The 19,957-nt window shown below is 36.7% G+C and overlaps 1 pseudogene; it reads left to right on the forward strand.

Moving 5' to 3' along the window:
- Positions 1–2,158: 2,158 nt before the first annotated feature.
- LOC119255120 (trafficking protein particle complex subunit 4-like) overlaps positions 2,159–19,957 on the forward strand; it is a 94,359-nt pseudogene continuing 76,560 nt past the window's right edge.

Here is a 19,957-nt window from a genome sequence, read left to right on the forward strand (position 1 = left end):
TATGACATATTTGACTCCTTACCAAAGGAGGACTGTACCTATGATCTCTACCTCCAAAACTATCCTTACCCTTTAAGACATGACCAAGTTCAGAGAAACTTTACCTTATCCTATAATTATTTGCTCCTCTTCTTTTATTATCTTTTAACCTTTATTCTTTTTAGCCCAATTATTGAAGTAAAAATAAGCATCCTCTTAACTTTGATGCTGCTTTGTCTGTTTGAAGGTGAGATACAGAAATTTATCATAAAACTGCCAAGAACTGTATTTCACGTTAACATATGCAGTGTCCTATTCAATACATTCTCAGCCCCAGAAATACCTCTGTCAGAGTGACACCTCATGACTAGATAAGATCTCACCCCCCACTCCCACTCACTGTTAATCTACCACCAGAAATGAAAGCAACTGTTTTCACAGCCAAAGCCAACCCTGAGTCTAACAGGAAATGCCTGAGAAAGCTTACTCTGTCAGGTGGCAATAGCTAAGCTCATTAGGGAGTCTCTGGTTCCAGATTTGCCATGGCAACCTCTAGAGATACATATCTAGTGTGTTAGTGACATGCTGACATCACAGTTTGCTCCTTCAAGGAGGTGCAAGCAGAGCCAAGACACCCTGATTATCTTTGTGAGATTAAAATGATGCCCTATATGGGGTTTGCAGTTTTACTAAGTAAAACGGCTTTTACTTAGTTTAAATCACAATCCAAGTAGGGAATGTTTGTGTTTTGCATCTTCTTTTTTCAAAAAAAAAAAAAAAAAAATGTGATTTGCTGCAGCAAATCAAAGTCTATTGACATTTGACATTTTAAACATCCAATTGAGTATTTCGCTTCTAACCTTTACTTTATCCTTTTTGAAAATAAACAACAGATTATTGCTCATAATTATGCCACAGTTTAGGTCCTTTTAATCTTAATTCTTTATTTCATTAAGCACTAAAACAGCAATGGATTATAATTTTAGTGAGATATTGAAACAAAGATTGCATGGGGCAATCAGTTCCCTTCAAAACTGTTGGGTTCCACTTCAGTAACCCTGAAGATAGAAAGGCACAGTAGGGGATGGAGTATATTAGGAGTTGGTGATGATTTTTGAGAGTCATCTTATATATTCTATTCCATGAGTTGGAAAAAGATATGTGAACAGTAGCATGCATGTCACAAAAAGCAGAGTGGCATGGAAGAATGGGGTTATCATCATTAGGGTCTAATATGAAATGCTACCTGTTGAATGCATTGACCTATAAATCACCTGGAACTGCTTCAGTTTTTGGGAAACAGAAAGAAAAGTTGCACAGCTAAATTGAGAAGGTCCCTGTGAAGGTTGAGAGTGATCTTAGAGCCTATCAAAATCTGAAGCAGATCTCTTTTTTACCATGACAATACAGAACCTGCAGGATACCAGGAGACACAAGCTAAATAAAATGATTCTCTCTCTATTTCATTCCCTTTAAAATATGGTACCAAGTCATGTCTAGATACTACCTTATCTTGACCCAACTTCTCTCACCAGCTTCTATCCTTTTTCTTTGCTTTCCTATCTATTGCCACGGTTTTAACTCCTTTTTCTCCCATTCTCTATTACATCCAACTCAAAGAATATATTTCTCATCTCCGTTAACCAAATTCACTCTTATCACAGTCAAAAATGATCACCAATGGTTCAAATATAGACATCTGCTTATTTACCTATAGCTAATATTACAGCGCTAACTCACCATCATCTTGCATACTGTCCCTTTTTTCATCTACTTTGTGGCATAATTACAAACAATAATCTACTTTCAAAAGCAGTAAAGTAAATGTTAGAGCTAAATATTGAATTAGATTTTTTAAAAAATCAAGTATTCCTTCAATGGTTCTTCCTCTTTTTCCTGCTCCCAATCTCACCTGAAAGCATCTACTCCTTGACAATCTCATTTATTCTCTTGGTTTATACCATGTGTATCCTGGCAACAACCAAACTTAACTGCTCAAACCAGTTCTCTAAGCCCCAGATAAATAGCTTACTTAATGTCATCACTTGAATGTCAGGTAGAAATGTCATATTCATTGTGACAAGAACTAACTTCTTATTTTTAACAGTGAGAATGAAGAACAGACATGAAGCCTGAGCTAGCAGTTCAGAGCATCTCAGGTTAGAAACAAGGGCCAGATATGGGGCTGTCAGAGGTTGATAGAAGAACCATGGGAACTCCACTGCAGACCACGGTAGCATTAATAGTGACAGTCAACACTACTTTATGTGAGGCATTTAAGGTAAGGTCAAATCTAATAGAATATAAATAGATCATCAGGGCAATGATTTCTTCCAATGGCCTCACTGTCCACAGTAATTACTTGCTGATTCCCAAGGGTAACTGCAAATATAGCCATGCAACTCTCCCATTACAGGGAGACTCCACCCCCCATCTAGCTCTAAGATCCATCATTACAATCCATAATATTGCATAATTCAGTCACCCATGGAAATAAATTACCCAAAGTTCTGACTTCTCAAGTCAAATGTGGTCTCTTCTGGGGTGTCTCTGTTAGTCTGAAGTGACTTCTCATGCTTTACTTTGTCTAACAGATAAGTATGGCAAGACACACATTCATCTTCTCTTCTCACAGATGTATAGTAATCCCTAGGAGACTACTTTTAAACCATATTAAGGAAAGAAGCACTTTGCTGTCCAGCTGTGTACAACCACTATTAGTATTTGTATGTTACATTCTTTGAAAATCAGTGCCAGTTCTCTTATTTTCACACTAGAAAATATTATATTTCTTCAAAGAAAAAATACTATTATTGACATCTAAGTAATAAATAAAGCTGCCACAAAAGCATTTTTCTATTGATGTTTATCTATTACTACAATAGAATCAAGCAGAAACTTTGGCATTAAAATTTATTTTTTTAGTTTTCTAGCCAGGTCTAAGTCTTGAATTCCCCTTTTCTTCTAAAAATCAAACAGGAAGCAGTTTGAGAGGTTGTGATCCTTCTGCAGGGTAACATCTCCAGAGATAGAAGACTGAACACACACACAACCACAAGTGCTCACCATCCATTACTTCTTAATGCTTTTGTTGGAAATAGCGCCTCCACTGACAGTGGCCACAGGACAGAGTGCCACCTGCCAAGTAAGGATGTTGCCCAAGGCTGCTAAAGCACAAAGCTGCTGGTTCTGGTCCCAAGAGAACCAATATGAGAGTCAAGAATTCTGAAGACAATACCATGTCTTGGACTGATACTACTGCTGACACCAGTGAAATCATCTGCATTGCCAAAGCTGTCCTAACCACCATTATATATCAGTGTAGTGCTATTATTTTGGCTCAATATCCCTGAAAAATAAAAGAAAGGGACTCACGTAGTTTTGCAAGTTCTTTTATTTGAAACTCTGTTAGAAAATATTACTGATAGACATATTATTATCAGAAATGTATTTTCCTGTAGGCCTCACTTCTGAGTTTCAATAAATTTGAATTTTTCTTAGGAGGAGCTATAGTCATTCACGCAAATAAAGACCAGGCACATGGATCAACACATGTTTTCACAGGCTTATAACTGAGATCACTGATAAAATGAATTGAAGCTTAGGAATACAGACAAAGAAGCAGCCAATGCCCAGGTAACAAAGGAAAGCTGTGGGAAATCCTTAAGTGTCAGAGCCAAATAACAACAACAACAACAACAACAATAATAATAAGTGAGGCCAAGGTGGATAACAATAGCTTATAAGAAAACTCAGGGAACACGAAGAAATTGAAAAAGATTTTTTTTCATCACTCGTATCTTTCTCTAACTTAAGGAACCTTCTCCATGATATGCCCCCAAATAATAAATCTTAGGATACCTTTCATTTCCATTTGTATGGTGTTTTGGAGGGGTGGATTTGAAGACTTGTTATCAAAAATCAAACATGTGAATGGAAGTAAGCACTAAATAAGAAGAAAATTGTTTAACCCTACAACTTGGATAGCTCTCATGGACATACTCAATGAGAAAAGCGTATCTCCATCAATTACACACCATAGCTAGCAATCTCTAAGTGACAAAATTATAGTAATGGAGAATAGATTATAGTTCCAGAAATTAGGTTTGGAGGAAGGGTGTGACTTTCGTAGGAAAGCACTGGATTTTCTTTACGATGATGAAACAGTTCTGTATCCTGATTATGGTGTTTACTACAAGCTACACGTGTGGTAAACTTTACAGAACTACACACACACAGTGCACTAAAACATGGGTGACATCTCAATAAGGTCTGTGCTTGAGTAATATTGTACCAGTACCAACTTCCCAATGTTGACAATGCACTGTAGCTATACAAAATATTATATAGGAGAAACTGGGGATACCAGAAACTCTCTGTCTGCCTGGTACTGTTTTTGTGGCTCATTGTGAGTCTTAAGCTATTCAAAGTAAAAAGCAATTGTACAAAATCAAATATATAACTTTCACAAGAAAATACAGAAGGAAATAACAGGTTGTTCAGAATTATCCAGTTAACTAGTTGTGTAGGGAGAAATGCATAGATTTGCTGGTCATTGCAATTTATGAATAAAATGGTCACAATATTATTATTTCCTAAATGGTATAATCATGAGCTTCCAACCCTCAAACTTAAGTCCTATCATACAAAAGTCAGTTGTTCATGGCTAAGCAAGCAAAACCAAAATCTTTAATGACTGCACAGAAACTAAGTCACTTCAGTCACAGATTTTCATATTTAAGTTAACACTGGCCTAAATACCTAGTAAACACATTACTCAATAGAGGACATGTCACATCTGAAAGACAGACCCTGAAACAGCTGCCGATAAAGAACAAACAAAAAGGGTTATTTGATCTGTGAAAATATGTAAATCATTTCCATTTCTGAAAAATAGCAGTAGTATGAAAAAATAATGCATGTTACTTATTTTTACCACTGATAGCATACACATTATGAGGTACCTACTTTATAATAGGTATGCATGACTCTGGGAATAAAAAATAAATAAAAAATGATTTGTCATTTCAGAGCACTCATATAAGGCAATGAGAGTAAAAATAAACACAACGATATCTAGCAATCTCCAATCCCAGCTCATTTTTCAATAACTCTTTTTTTCTTCCAATGCTGTGAAATGAGTTTGCCAAAGTTATGTTGTAACAAGAATTAAAAGTTGTCAATGTGCATTTTCTTTTTGACCATACTTAGGTTATAAAAGTTAATAGCTCTCAAAGTGGAGTGGAAGCAAAAGCAAGATAAGAGGTGACATTATGGTAACAAAATAATTAAATTCCATTAAGATCAATTACCAACATATAAATTTTAGCAATTTTCTTTTTAACCATTCACAATGGTCCTTCCCTTCTCTTGCTGCCTTATACCACAATATTTATTATCTGGAAAGGAAAGTAAGTCAATCTAGTCTCCCTACCTCTCCCTCATCACTCTGATGCCCATTGCTTAAATTCTCATCAGAATTTATCCTGAACTCATTCCATTATTTAAAGGTGTCATAATCACATCCTAAGTTTCTATAAATTGGGTCCAGGATCTGCTTTATCCCTGATCTACTCTATTTTAAAAATCAGATTTATAATGTCATTGAATACTGCAAGCTTTAAATTGAAAATAAAAGTCATATGTAAATGTTTACTTATTACTGACATGCATATTAAATGTATCTGTTAGCTTTAAGAGCCAACACTCCATCTACTCTTCAAGTAGCAGCTGGATTCCTGAGTGCAAAGTGTGAGACATTTAAACCAGATCAATTTGAAGTAGGTCCAAGCCTAGAGCCCTTGATCCAATACTGTAAACTGACCAGCTGTCTATTAGTAAAATTAATTCTGTGCATCTTCTATCCTTTAGTTTGTTCACCTTCGTGACCCCCATTAGTATCAGAATTTGGGGGAAGAGAGTAAATTAGAAACTTCCTTTCTTTTGGATTTGGGGAGGGGAAATTTATAATCAAATAGAAATCAATACAAGTTGACAAGTTGACATTCTCTTCACACACACCTCAGTTACTTATGGCAATAGAAAAAAGTCCATTTGTAGGAAGTGTGTAACCTTTGCAATATTAAATTATTCAATAAATATATATTGAGCACTTTCATGTGCTAGGCAACATTCCAGAGACTGTAATAGAATAGTGAAAAAACCAACTTCCCTGCCCTTCTAAAGCTTGCAGTTAATGAGGGAGAAATAATCCACAAGCATGAGAAATAATCCAAGGACTTGACAAGTTAATTGCACATTTAGGCAGAAATGTAGGAGCTAATTATTTCATAGGGTACAGGCACAAAGATACGTGACTTAATAATAGCTAGCTTTTTCACATATGATTAAGGAATCATAGCATAGTATACTGACTTGCTTCTTAGGGAAACAAGTGAGGGAATTGGCCACAGTTCTCACTATCAGGAAGACAAAAGTGAGCACCCACATCCATTCTCAGTCATGAAATCTGAGTGCAGCCTCTCTTGGTGAGCAGAGGAGAATCTCCACTAGCACCCAGATAAATATGAGTTTATATTACTCAAGTTTATAAAATCCCAAAAGGGATTAAAGGTATGGATTGAGGGGATTATTTCTTCCTTTTGTGAGAAGACTGATGTTGCCCGATGGAAGCTGAAGGACACTTATCTGAGAACATGAGTAACCACATTGAAGTTAAAGAAGAAAAATGAAAGAGAAGGAGGGGTCACAACAGAATACTTATAGCTGAGCAACCTCACCGTGAAACAAGGTGTCCACAGACAATTCCCTTGGGGTTCTATAAGGAGATAACAAAGTTACAACTTTGAGATTCACCTGTTATCGCCATTATAATCTGTTTGATCTGGGAAAAACTAAGCATATAAGATAATGTCTGTATACAGATGGCAAATGTCCCTGATATATAGTGCTGACCTTTCAGCAGAGGCCACAGAATCACACACATACTCACACCTATCACAGGCAGAGTTTCCAGATTACCAGTAATAACACAATGATCCTCTGATAGAGAGCTAAACAAAAGAAACCTATACATGAGATTGTGAGACTAAATTCTCAATTATTCCCTACACACACACAAGTGAGCAAGGAATATTTTTAGGACAACAAAGGGACTGTGTCATATCAGCACAAGCATTACGAAAAGTAAATAATAAATTATATACAGTGCTCAGAAATCCTTGGGGAAAGTACTCTAGCATTCTGGAGGATAATAATGCAAAGTTACCAGCAGCTTCTATATGATTCTATACCAAATAATTAGGTCAAAATAGAATCTAAACCCTTTGTGACCAATTAATGCTACAAAAATACACACCAAACTTTAGTACAAATTTAAGCCACATAATCAAGTGATGTAAAAATCTGTTTTTATGTTCTACCTACTAATAGTTTACATATGGATTTCACATATAAAACATATTATATTACCAAAATATGGCCCAGAATGCATGGCACACCTTTGATTAATAGCTCTTGGGGACCTATACCACAGGGTAGAACTCACAGGGGGAAAAGTATCAACACTTATAGGATTGAATTTTATGTTAGTATATTATGTATTTTTCTTTTATTTAAGAAATTGAACTAAATATATTATATATATTTATAAACATGCTTCATTCATTCATTAAATTCTAACCTTATAGAGGTAAATATATGGATGCGATTAAGTTATTTTAAGAGACTTCAGTTTTCTTGTTTGAGTAATTAACTAGCTTAGTTAACTTAATGAATATGCTTCTATTATATTCATGTCCATTTATTACCAATTGAGTGCATTGCATTATGATTAACTATATAGCCAACAAACATTTATGGGGCTAAAACAAAACAAGGACTCAAAATATGTCTCACTTGTTATATTAAATTATTTGAACTACATAATACAGCCCAAGGAAACATGTTTTGAAAACAGCAATTTAAATATAGAGTTAGTCATGTCTCTGGTTGTAATTACAAGTTCTAGAAAGTTAACCCATTGGCAAACATGCTCTCAAAGACAGAGCCTTACAATAGTAAAGAAAACATTGCATTTAATACCACATTCAGCCTAGACCATCTTGGGGATCCTACCTTCTTTAGAGTGAAAATAGAGAGGCTTCAAAGAGAATAAAAAAGCTGAACACACATGCCAGGGGCATCAGATATTGCCAGAGCCCACAGCCAACAAGATATGTGTGGAAATGCTCACTGTCTTACCTGCCTCTGTCATTTCTTCAGAAAAGAAGACAATTATCTTCCAGACACAGTTCATGGAACAGACTCTTTCTCCAAAACATTGGCAAAGAACTGCTCCTCCCTGGCACAACCGTCACTTCAGTGACTATGTCAGAAGAAGAGTTGGTATTTCCATGAAAATTCTGGAAAACATAAATGGTATGAAAGTCTTTTTTAATGTCATTTCATTGTCTTCAGGAAATTAACCCATTCTTTACTCCTTAGAGCCAGTGTTTTTCTAAAAGACTCTGAAGACAATTCCCACTGAGTCTAATAAATGTCTTCATGGAGATAAAACAATAAGAGAACCTGGATTGAGCTCACTACAAATAAAAGTACTATAACAGACATTACTGGGTTTAGTTATAATAAATGTGTGCCAAATTGAAATGATGTCTATAATCTCAATACACTGGTCTGCCATACACACACACACAATCATCCTAGATGGGCAGGAATCCGGATTACCAAATAAAACAAATTGTATTAAGTTTTCTTTTAACCTAATGTGCAAGTATATCCCTCAGTGTATATCAATCACCTAGATGACTGACTTGCTTTTGGTTTTCCTTGCTGGGTATACGCTGGGTGTATCTTTGGCTTGTTCAGAAATTTACTCTGACCATTTTACCTAAAATAATATCAACTATCACCTGCTTTCTACATTTTTTATCTGCTTTATTTTTCTTCATGACAAATACATATTAACTACATATATATACGCATATATATGAAGTCATAAATATATACATTACATACATATATATTTGGTTATTGTCAAATACTTCAGAAGATCTGAAGGCTCCTTAAGAGTAAGGATTTTATTCTTTTAATTCAATGTTATATCCTTAGCACTTAAAACAAGACTTTGCACAAATTAATATCTCAATAATTATTTCTAGACAGAATAAATGGAGATTATTAGGACAAATAGTATCACTGAAATGAAGTACTACTTTAAAAATGCAGATGATCTTTCCATTATATCAGTAAGATAATACACTTGACCAATTCTTACTGTGTTGGAGGAAATAAACAACTAGAGAAAAAAATGGGTATTCATTTTTATGTACCAATAAGAGGAAACTCACAGAAAATTTAAAATATAGTCTAAAAATTAGCATAACTCATATATTATTATAGCCATTAATAAACAGCATCCTACACATCACTAGTAGGCCTTTTATACTCCAGAACATATGGACCATACTTGAAAAACCATATTCCACATTCTCTAGCAGTCTAGACCCTTATAGAAAAAACTAATTTCCTGAGGACTATCAAATAGACCAAAATATATTAATAAGAAATAATTCCATTGTAAAAGAGATTATTATATCCTCATTATATAATCATTCTGCATTTCTTGATGCCAACTCGAAAAATGTCAGACTATGTCTTCAGTTTCATTGAAAATCAAATACACAAGCAATGCAATTTGAGAGAACTGGTAAAATATAAGAAATCCAAGGTCAGATTAAGGAAAATAGTGCTCTATCCCATTACAGTTCTAACTCTGGCTAACAGTATGATTAATATCATTTGTAATAGTCAAGCACCATGTATGTAAGAAGTGGTATAAAATCACAATTCAATTTTTTCTCAGAAAAGAAATTAACAATGAACTTAGGTTTAAATATTATATATATTCCTCCCTAAAATTCACTAAAGTAACAATAAAAGGATTGCTTTTTTAAAGGTACACAAGAACAAAAAATATATAGAACTGGTAACTGGTAACTGACTTGGCAGAAGATGTCTAGACTTCAACCAGCAAAAGAAAAGGCCCAGGAGCAGCCAATTGCTACTTCAGAATCCCAGAAGGCCTTAGAAATTAGAGACACCAGGTAGCACAGAAGTTGGGATTCAAGTGATGCAGAGCACGGAATGACATGGAGCTTAGATGTCAGTTCTGCTAGTTTTAGATTCCCAGTCTATGTACCACATTGTTGTGGAGTCCATTCTTCAGCCCTGTTTAGACAGGAAGACAAGCCAACAGTATGCCCAAATGTTGAGCATAGCCTCTGGCCCCATATATAACAAGGTAACCTGAATAATGATCATGCACAGCCTTAGGCCCAAGTCTAGTTTTAGAGCTAAGTCTACAGCCCCAGCTTATTGCTAAAAATAGTTTGTGGCCCCACCCACTCAAGGATTACAAGCAGTGACCACATCCAATCACAGAGCAAAGCTTTCAGCCATATCTAACCTAAAAGTGCAAGCAAAGACTATGCTTTATACCAACAGACCATAGTCTCCAGCCTACCCAAATAGAGGATAAGTCTGGAACACCCTCCAATCAGGGGACTCACCAGCAACCTTGCCAGAATTTGGAGCACAACCCACGGTCCCACTTCAAAGCAGAAGAAAGGAAATTATAAATATTAGAGCAGAAATAAATGAAATAGAGGATAAAAAAATGATAGAAAATATTAACAAAATCAACTGGGCTCCTTGAAAAAATAAACAAAATTTACAAATCTTAAGCTAAACTAACCACGAAAAAAAGAGATGGGAATCACATATATAATAAAATTATAAATCAAAGAGAAAAGATTACAACTGATACCAAATAAATCATAAAAGAGAGACTATTATGGACAATTAGACAACAAATTGGTAACCTAGAAGAAATGGGTAAATTCCTAGATGTATCCAACCTAACAAGACTGAATTGTAAATAAATGGAAAATCTAAATTGACCAACAAGGATGAAATAATAAAAACCTTCCAAAAAAGAAAAGTCCAAAATCAAATTCTTTGATCCAACCATTTATCAAAATTTAAAGCAGAATTTATGCCAACCCTTCTCAAACTTTTCCAAAATGAAGAGGAAGGAACAAGCCCAAACTCATTTTACAAGGTCAGTATTGCTCTGATACCAAAGTCATATTAGGACACTATAAGAAAACTACTAGTCAACTCTAATGACATAGATACAAAAATTCTCAACAAAATATTAGCAAGTAAAATTAACAGCACTTTAAAATATCATGTAATATAATCAAAAGGGATTCATTCCTAGGATGCAAGGATGATTCAACACATGTAAATCAATAAAGGTGAGTCATCACATTAATAGAAGGAAAGATAAAAATTATATGATCATCTCAATGATGGCAGAAAAAGCATTTAACAAAATTCAACTTCCCACCATGATAAAAAGAACACTTTAAAAAATTGGGACTAGAATGGATATATTTCAGATTTCTATATAATAAATGCTATATATGACAAGCTAATATCATACTCAATGGTAAAAAGTTTTTCCTCTAAGATGAGGAAAAATATGGGGGAGCTCACATTCACCACTCCTGTTTAATATGCTACTTGGTAGCCAGGGAAACAAGGCAAGAATAAGAAATAAAAGACATTCAAGTTAAGAAGTGAGAAGAAAATTATCTCTGTGTGCAGACAGAATGCTCTGCTATCTAAAGCTTCCCCCCAAAAATTGTTAGAACATACAAATTCAACAAAGTTTCAGGAATCAAAATAAATATGTAGGAATAAGTTGTGTTTCTGAAATCTAAGGAAAGATGAAAGAGGTAAAGAGAAAAAGAGTGAGACAAAGTAAGCCAATTAGTAACTCCAGGAAAACCAAACTGTGTAAAAGAAAGGAAATGTAACCCTATTTTGCCATACTCGACAGCTGTGAATAATATTTGTATGGTATCAACAGTGTAATTGATGGATATAAATGTAATCAAAATGATAATGAAACAATAAGAGAAGATGAAGAAGGGGAGGTTATCGTGTGGTTGTGGGAGGGTGCTTTAAGACCACTAAATTTTTAATTTCCATAGCAAAGCAAAACAGTTTAGACCTAAAACTAGAAAAAAATGAGAAATAATGTTAAACAAGTTATTTTGAAATATAGCTGCAAACTACAGAAGAAACAGCTTAAAGTTGAAAGAGGTTACCTTTGAAAACTAGAAATCATAGAGGGGAGTGGTGGAGGAGGAGAATGCTGGTTTTCATTGTGAGCTATATGAAAATTTGACATTTTAAACAATGTCCATGTGCAACTTTGATGAAAAAAATTAAATTTTAATAGAGAGTGTGATACCAAGCTTTGTGAGACCCCAAATAAAACTAGAGTAAGTCAGAGGCATGACACAAAACTTGAAATATTTGGTTCTAAAGTTAAAAGCTAAATAGCTTTTCTATTCCTCACTCTTCTCTGGGGATTGATTAATTCAAAGGAAAAAAAGTTTGTGAACTACTAATTACAAGCAATTAATATCCCTTTTCCTTATGTCCAGTTGCAAATCATTGTTGCCTGCAAACTAGGACTGCCAAGCAAATTCTAAGGAGGTGTATGGCTTATAATGTACCTTGTTAAAGCCAAGGTGAAAATCTACACCTCTTGTTCTAGTTCCCTTGTGTGACTAAACAAAAGGCATGAATAGCAATGTGACTCTCTCTAAAGCTGAATGTGTACCAGGTACAAGGACAGATCGCACTTCATGTTAGTGAATACACCAAGGATTTCATTGCTAAATGACTTCACTCTGCTGAAAAGAATTACTGCCACCAGAGGACCTTTATTAGCAGAAGCAATTATGAATGAATGAAAATGCAACACAAAACAACAGACATTTCCAAAAAAGCTTGGAAGATCAATGGCTCTATTGGATTTATCTAAAGAAAAGGTCCTCCTCCTCACTTTTAGATTCAGCCAGCAATGGTGTGCTGCTTCTTTATGAGACCTATTTTCCACATATTTAAAAAAAGTTTCTCCTTTGTTGCTTCTCTCTGCCTGTAAGCATGCTTAAGCTGACATTGACCTTATAAGGGTCAGAACTCAGAATGATGTTAGATTAGCTTGGCATTAGAGCCATGATTCTTTTTTTCTTCTTTTTTCTAAGATTTATTTATGCATACAAGAGCTGGGGTACAGGCCAGAGGTGTGGGGAGATGAGAGGATCCACCAGAGACAGAGTGGGGAACAGAACAGACAAATTGACCAAAGTGCACTGCTGAGGGGAGCAGTGTGCGAGTCAGCAGAGGTTTGCTGCGCCATGTGGGTTGCTCCCTGGCTGGCAGGGGGATTGAACTCATGCTGTAGAGGCTGCGGACAGCTTTATAGGTTGTGTCTTAACCCCTTGCACCACCAGGGAGGCCCCCAGCACCATGATTATTATCTAAACTTTGGAGGAAATTAAATTATAAAAATGGAATTCTATAGAGCATCCTCTAACTTTCTTCATTACTTACTTGTATAAATATTGATTATTGCCTAATGACCCTAAAAGGTGACATTTATAATGGGAATTTTCTTTGTCCTACTGTTAAACTGAGCACACCAGATATTGAGTTCTCCTACTGCAGTTAGAGCGTTCATATCTATTTCTACCTACCCCTAGCTGCCAAGAGAACATTTCTCCCACTTAGAAACACATCTCCCACAGAGGGAATAAGAATGGCTCAGTACAAACATTTAGGCACCAAGCATTGTGGGAAGACATAAGGGGATCTGGGATTTCTGAAATTCTGGCTTTGGAATGTTCCTGAAAATGATTCTTTAGTAACAGCATAAAGGCTGCCATTTCTAAAGACTTGATTTCCATTGTGCTGGCCACTTTGGCATGCTTTCTAATTCTCAGATGGTTTCTATTCATTCAGCTCAAAAACATAAGTGCTAATTGCCTTGCTCTGGACCCTCTTAGTAGGTGTAAACTTTCCATCTGAGGCATGAGGGTCTAGTCCCATGATTCTTATTAATGTTAATAAATAAAGCGCTATAGTAAAATGTTGGCCAGGGTGAAATAACTCTCAAAACATATGGACTCAAGATGATCATTCACACACAGGCAACAAAGAACTGAATCCAAGAACCTAATGCTTAGCTTTTTTCCAAGCTCACACAGATTTTCTGCCTTATGTATCTGCAAATACATGAAAAGAATTTATCCCTTACCCTTCTATTCACAGGTTTATAGTTGACAAAATTGTGCTGTATTTTTCCAAGGTGAGCATTTTTCGCCCATCAACACCTGCTACAAGGAAGACATTTATTTACTAAGCATAATATATGAAGTTCAATTCCTTGGGGATAGACAGGACATACACACAAAAGTGCTAGTTAACAACAATAAGTAGAGTTCTCTAAATGACAAAAATGAAATAATTGTATAGGAACTGGGAAAGGTGACATACACTGTTTGGGTAAGAGAGATAGATCAAAGGAAGCAACAAGGAGCGACCCTGGCCAGGTTAACATCACTGAGCACTGCCAACCTTTTGTTTCTGTACTTATCAAAATGTGTCTAAACAGCATCTGGCATATTAATGGGGTACTGAGGTAAAATTTTGTTAAAACATGTAAAGGACTTAGAGCAAATTCTAACATGGAGCCAGAGCTCTATAATTATAACTATGGCTACTACTGCTGTTGTTGTTATCATTACTAGTGGGAAAAGACAGTCCTGGCAAGGAAATTATCACAACAAATTAATAAATGAATTAATTCCATTTAATCACATGTTTATATTGACATGAAAAACCAACATCAGCAACTTTTTCCTTTTGTCCCTGATGCTAGTGAACTTGCCATTTGGAAAGGTAAGTAATTAAGTGGTGAGATTTCACTTATGTTATAAATTGCCAATAGCTGCATTACAAAGTTTGATTATTTGCCTAAAATGTAAAAAGTGGAAGCATATGTCATTCATTTAGAAAGAGACAGTTCACATATTTGTTTAATGACTTCAGCTCAGTCATACATGAAGATCCAGGTGCTTTGAATGCAGGCATTAGTGCAACACTGAAAAACAAGAAAATGAGGTGCCAGGCAGTCCACATGATTTAGAACTCATTCCTCCAGTCATATGAATGTAAATGCCTCATTTACATAAACCCACTCATATTGATGCTAATCGGGAGCAAAGGAGAGGCTATCACTTCTATCCAGCATCAGAAACAGGAAATCAGAATTCAAATTATTCCCATTGGAAGTGGGGATAAGATTTTTCATATTGTTATGTTGATCAGCTTGGATATTAATTCAAGAAATCTCTATTGAATAAAGAGCACTTATTGAGTGCTTACCATGACCCAGGCATTGCCATAAATGTTTTTTTCTCATTTTTCATATAATTTTTTTACAATAATCTTAATAAGAAGGCTCAGTTATTATTCCCTCTTTTCCTAATAAAGAATTGAGGCTTAAGGAGAATGTGCAGCCTGCACAGTATCCCAAACTGTGTCTATCTAATTTTAAAGCCTGTGCTATCTGCTCTGTATTAATTGTTTAATCTAACTCCATTGGTACCTATCTCCATCTACTCTTTCCGACTCACATTCCCAAAAAGCATCCAAAGGATGCTTCCTTTTCTTTAAGTGATGCAAGGGAAAAATATGGAAGGGGTTAAGAATGGTTCTAGGGTCAAAACCATTGAGCAGTTGACCAGAGCACAAAGAAGAAAACCCAATACTCACATTGTCATTATATATCATTCTGTTTTAATCAGTCAACAGCAATGATAATCTCCACATTATGTAGAAGTGGATGGGCTGCTAAAGGAGTTGTTTTTAGCAAATATTGAAGACAATCTTAGAGGTTTAGAGCAAGGAAATAAAGATGTATTCATTTATAGTCAGATGCATCTCATAATTTCTCAGAGTACCAGAGTTCTTAAAATGTGTTATTTCAGGCAATCTGTAGGAGTATGACATAGGAGTCAAGTGAATCAGCATAGATCTTGCTCTTAATTCTTTGCTCTTGAGAGCAATATTTGTTTTCATCTTAAGATTGTTTGAGGATCTTGCATCTGTTTCTATGCTAATCTTTTGGCAGCTGCTTCTCCCTACAGGACAATCTTCACAACTCCAGAAAGCACTGCCACACCCTGCCCCTGAGGACTCCCATACCTATACTGTTCTTCAGGCTCCCCTGGAGAGGTTCTCTTGCATGTCCCTTAATCAAGCACCATCCACTTAGCAAGAATTCACTTGACAAATGAGTTGGGAGTAATTAAAATCAAACCCAACATAAAGAAACAACTTTGAAAGCTTTATTTAAATATGGCTATTTCCAGAGTTCATGGGAAAATAAAAAATAGCAAAACTCCTCCTTACCCCTTCTTAGATGATCCCATGGAGGCTGTAGGTTAAGTATCAGGTTTTTCTGCCCTCCTGCCATTAGGATTGATGATGGATCCCTGTGGTCCTGAATGCATGCCTGATGGCGGCCTCCTGGAGTAGGGTGTGGGTATACGTAAGTGGGCCCCCTGGGCTGAGAGACTGGGCCTATAAAGGCAGCATCACAGAGACTCCAGAGCAACGGAAGAGCAGAGAAAAACAGAACAAGCAGCAGAGAAGTAGAGGCCACAAGAGAATGCCAAAGAGCCCAGAAAGAGTGAGGACTTGCCATGGGCTAGGAGGCCTGCCAGCCTCTTGCCACCCCCCCAAATCCCACCTCCCTCCTGGCACCCCTGCCTGCCATGTACCTGGTAATCTGAATAAAACCCTGAAAAAGCCACCGAGGGTTCTAGGACTCCTCCTTTCCCTGCCTGCTCTTATCACAGATATCCTGCTCCGTCCCATCCTGCTGCTACAGAGGCACATCCATATTACTTCCTGTCTTCTTCTCTCCTCTGAGATATCCTCTTTTTTCAAACCTTTAAATCATAGATCTAAACCCACTCATGTAGGAGATACCCACTGCCTGCCCACAAGAGGTTGTTTTAGTTTAGAATCAAGTCAAAAGAGACCTGTAGCAGTAGAGTTTCAAATGTTCATTTAAGCACAAATAACACCACAGTGGGAGACAAGCTGGAGTCAAGGAACCTTGACTCCTACCTGCCCTCCCCCTCTGCAAGGGCAGGAATGGACCACAGTGCAGATTTTCTGATCCAGCAGACCAGGTAAAGGAGGAGTCAGAGCCCTTAGTGGCTTTTTGCAGGTCTTTTTATTGGGATTTACCTGGTACACAGCAGGTAAGGGTGCTGGGGGGCCAGGAGGCTGGCAGGTCTTCATTCTATCTGGGCTCTCCGGCCTTCTCTCAGCTTCTGCTTCTCTTGCTTCTCTCTCGGCTTCTCTTTTGGCTTCTACTGGCGTCCCCGTGACGCTGCCCTTAAAAAGCACAGTCTTAGCGCAGGTGAATCCCATCTACCGATGCCCACACCCTATTCCAGGTGCCCGACATCAGGCATGCATTCAGGACCGCAAGGATCCATCATCTATCCTGATGGCGGGAGGGCAGAAAAGCCTGACATTTTCTTTACCCTACACCCTCCCACCAAAGTAATCCTCTCACTCTTCCTGGTTCTCCAGCAGAAAAGCAACGCATCAGCACACACATGGCCATTTTCAGCAATGTTATCAGAGAATTTTCAGAAAATTACCATCTCAATTCATATTAAGGAAAACAAATATTTTCTTAAGTAGAGCATACAAGGACCTTATTCTGAGTGTATGATTTTCTGTAAACTCATTCTCATACACAGAAATCAAATGCAAGAAAGCAAAGCCTTTTCACACCACAAAGCCATCCTCCCCTAATTACTATTTTCTGACCATCCCAAGGCCTGCCCAACACTTCAAGGAGAAAGATACCTTTTCTTTCCCTCAGTTTGATCATTTTCCTGGGCCTGCATCTTTCATACTCATCTCTGTAAACACAAGGATCAAATGAGGACTCACCATTTTCTTGTTTATAGCTACTGTTCTGTCATCAAAGACAATGTTCTTCCACTTCCATTTGAAGGGGAAAAAAGGTATTTAATACAAATAGAAGCCAAATAAAATTTCTTTATGTATATTCATCCTAAAACTGCAGGTATTTCAAGAAAAAAAATCCAAGCACTGGTTTTATTAAAAATAAAAATAAAATATTTAAAGGTATTTTGTTCCATTGCTCTAAATAATTAAGTAGATACTTAGTTCAGTAAGTTTGTAAGTGTGTTCATTAGTCAAGACCATCACATATGCTCTCCATGTCAGGTGTTTCCTGAGTTACTCTATATTTGAGTAGCCTGAGTCTTAAGAAAGTCTTAAGTATTTCTTTATAGTCTAAGGTCCCCTGCTTATTCATTCTTCTTTCTGTGTGTGTGTGTGTGTGTCTGTGTGTAACATCCTTATCATATATCCATCTTTCCATCTTTTTCCCCCTTTCTGCTGCCATATTCCTCCCCAAGATATTTGAGAACTAAAGGTTTGAAACAAATCTGAGGTATTTAAATTTTAATATAATACAATTGAGTACTTGTGCCTTTCCCTTAAAAGTCATTGTAAATCAAATTCACTCTTGCCTATCGAACCCTTAATTGATTTAATATTTGAAAAATATTTTTTTAAATCCCTGGATAGGAAGAATAATGAAAGCTTGAGAGGGAAATTTAAAAGTAGTTCCATTATTCAATGTTTCTTCACAGAAGTACAGAGAGAATAACTTGAAAGATGTGATTCAACACTGTATAATCCAAGCGATAAATAGACCGGATTGAAACTATTTATCTAAACCAAGAGTCATTAAAATAAAAACCACAGGCCAAGCCCAGACCACTGCCTATTTTTGTTAATAAGGTTTTATTGGAACACAATACCACCCATTCATTCATGTATTATTCATGGCCACTTTTGCACTGCAATGGCCATAGTTAGTAGTGGGACAGAGACTGTGGTCCATAAAGCCTTAAACATTTACCATCTGGCCCTTTACAGAAACACTCATGTAATATTTGGAAAACTTATGTCTCATGCATGAAGCAATATGAGCAGAAACAAGATTGTTGAAGGTATATTCATCATCAAATTTGTATCTTTTGCTGCCCTTATATTTTGAAGTTTTGACTACTGCTGTGATCATTATAACATGCTGTGTCTATGTCTTAAAAAGCTTATCAGTAGTTAAAAAGAGTGATGCCCTATAGAGAAAGAAAGCAAAGGGTTAGTCAAATCAAAACAAAACCAGTAACAGGGCCTCCCCGGTGGCGCAGCGGTTGAGCGCTGGGTTGCGAAGCTGCCCGCGGCCTCTGCGGCGCCAGTTCGATCCCCGGCTGCTCCCGGCCACCGGAGGAGGGTCCCACATGGCGCGCAGACCTCTCCTGCCGCCCGCTGCTCCCCTCAGCAGTGTACTTCGGTCCTTCTGCCTGCTCTGCTCCCCGCTCTGGCTCTGGTGAATTCTCTCGCCCTCCCGCCCTTCTGACTGTACGCAGTGCATGTATAAACAAAAACAAAGAAAGAAAGAAAACATGCCTCTATATTAAAAAAAAAAAAAACAAAAACAAAACCAGTAACAAACCCTAGAAATCTGTGGATAAAATCAAGGCTACCAGGGAAAGGGGGAGGTGTGGACAGCAATGTATGAAGGGCACCCAGTGGACTGTTGTGAGGACTGTGGATGCCTTGGTGGTGGAAGTGGCTGACGACATACCTCTGAAGAGGTGAGGATCTCACACCACTGAATTATATACAATGCTGTAAAACAATATTACCTGAATAAAATAAAATTTAAAAAAGAATATTAGTCTTTTTCATAAGTGGAACACATAAAAATTGGCCTTTGATTTAGTCATAACCAAGTCTATCAGCAAGATATTACACAGACTTCTTAGACAATTTCCTTATCACTGCTTCTGATTGCTATAAACCATGATGTTCCCATGGTCTGAAGGCATTACTATGGTAGTTGAGTACAAAGTCAGACTTCATTGGTTCAAATTCAAATTCTACAATTAAAAAACATGCCTCAGTTTCTGTATCTATAAAAAGGATATTATAGTAGTACCTATGCAGCAGGTAAAAATATCTAGAA

The sequence above is a fragment of the Talpa occidentalis genome, unplaced genomic scaffold (assembly GCF_014898055.3).
Source record: "Talpa occidentalis isolate TD23 unplaced genomic scaffold, MPIMG_talOcc4v2.1 talOcc4.3, whole genome shotgun sequence".
NCBI classification, from domain to species: domain Eukaryota; kingdom Metazoa; phylum Chordata; class Mammalia; order Eulipotyphla; family Talpidae; genus Talpa; species Talpa occidentalis.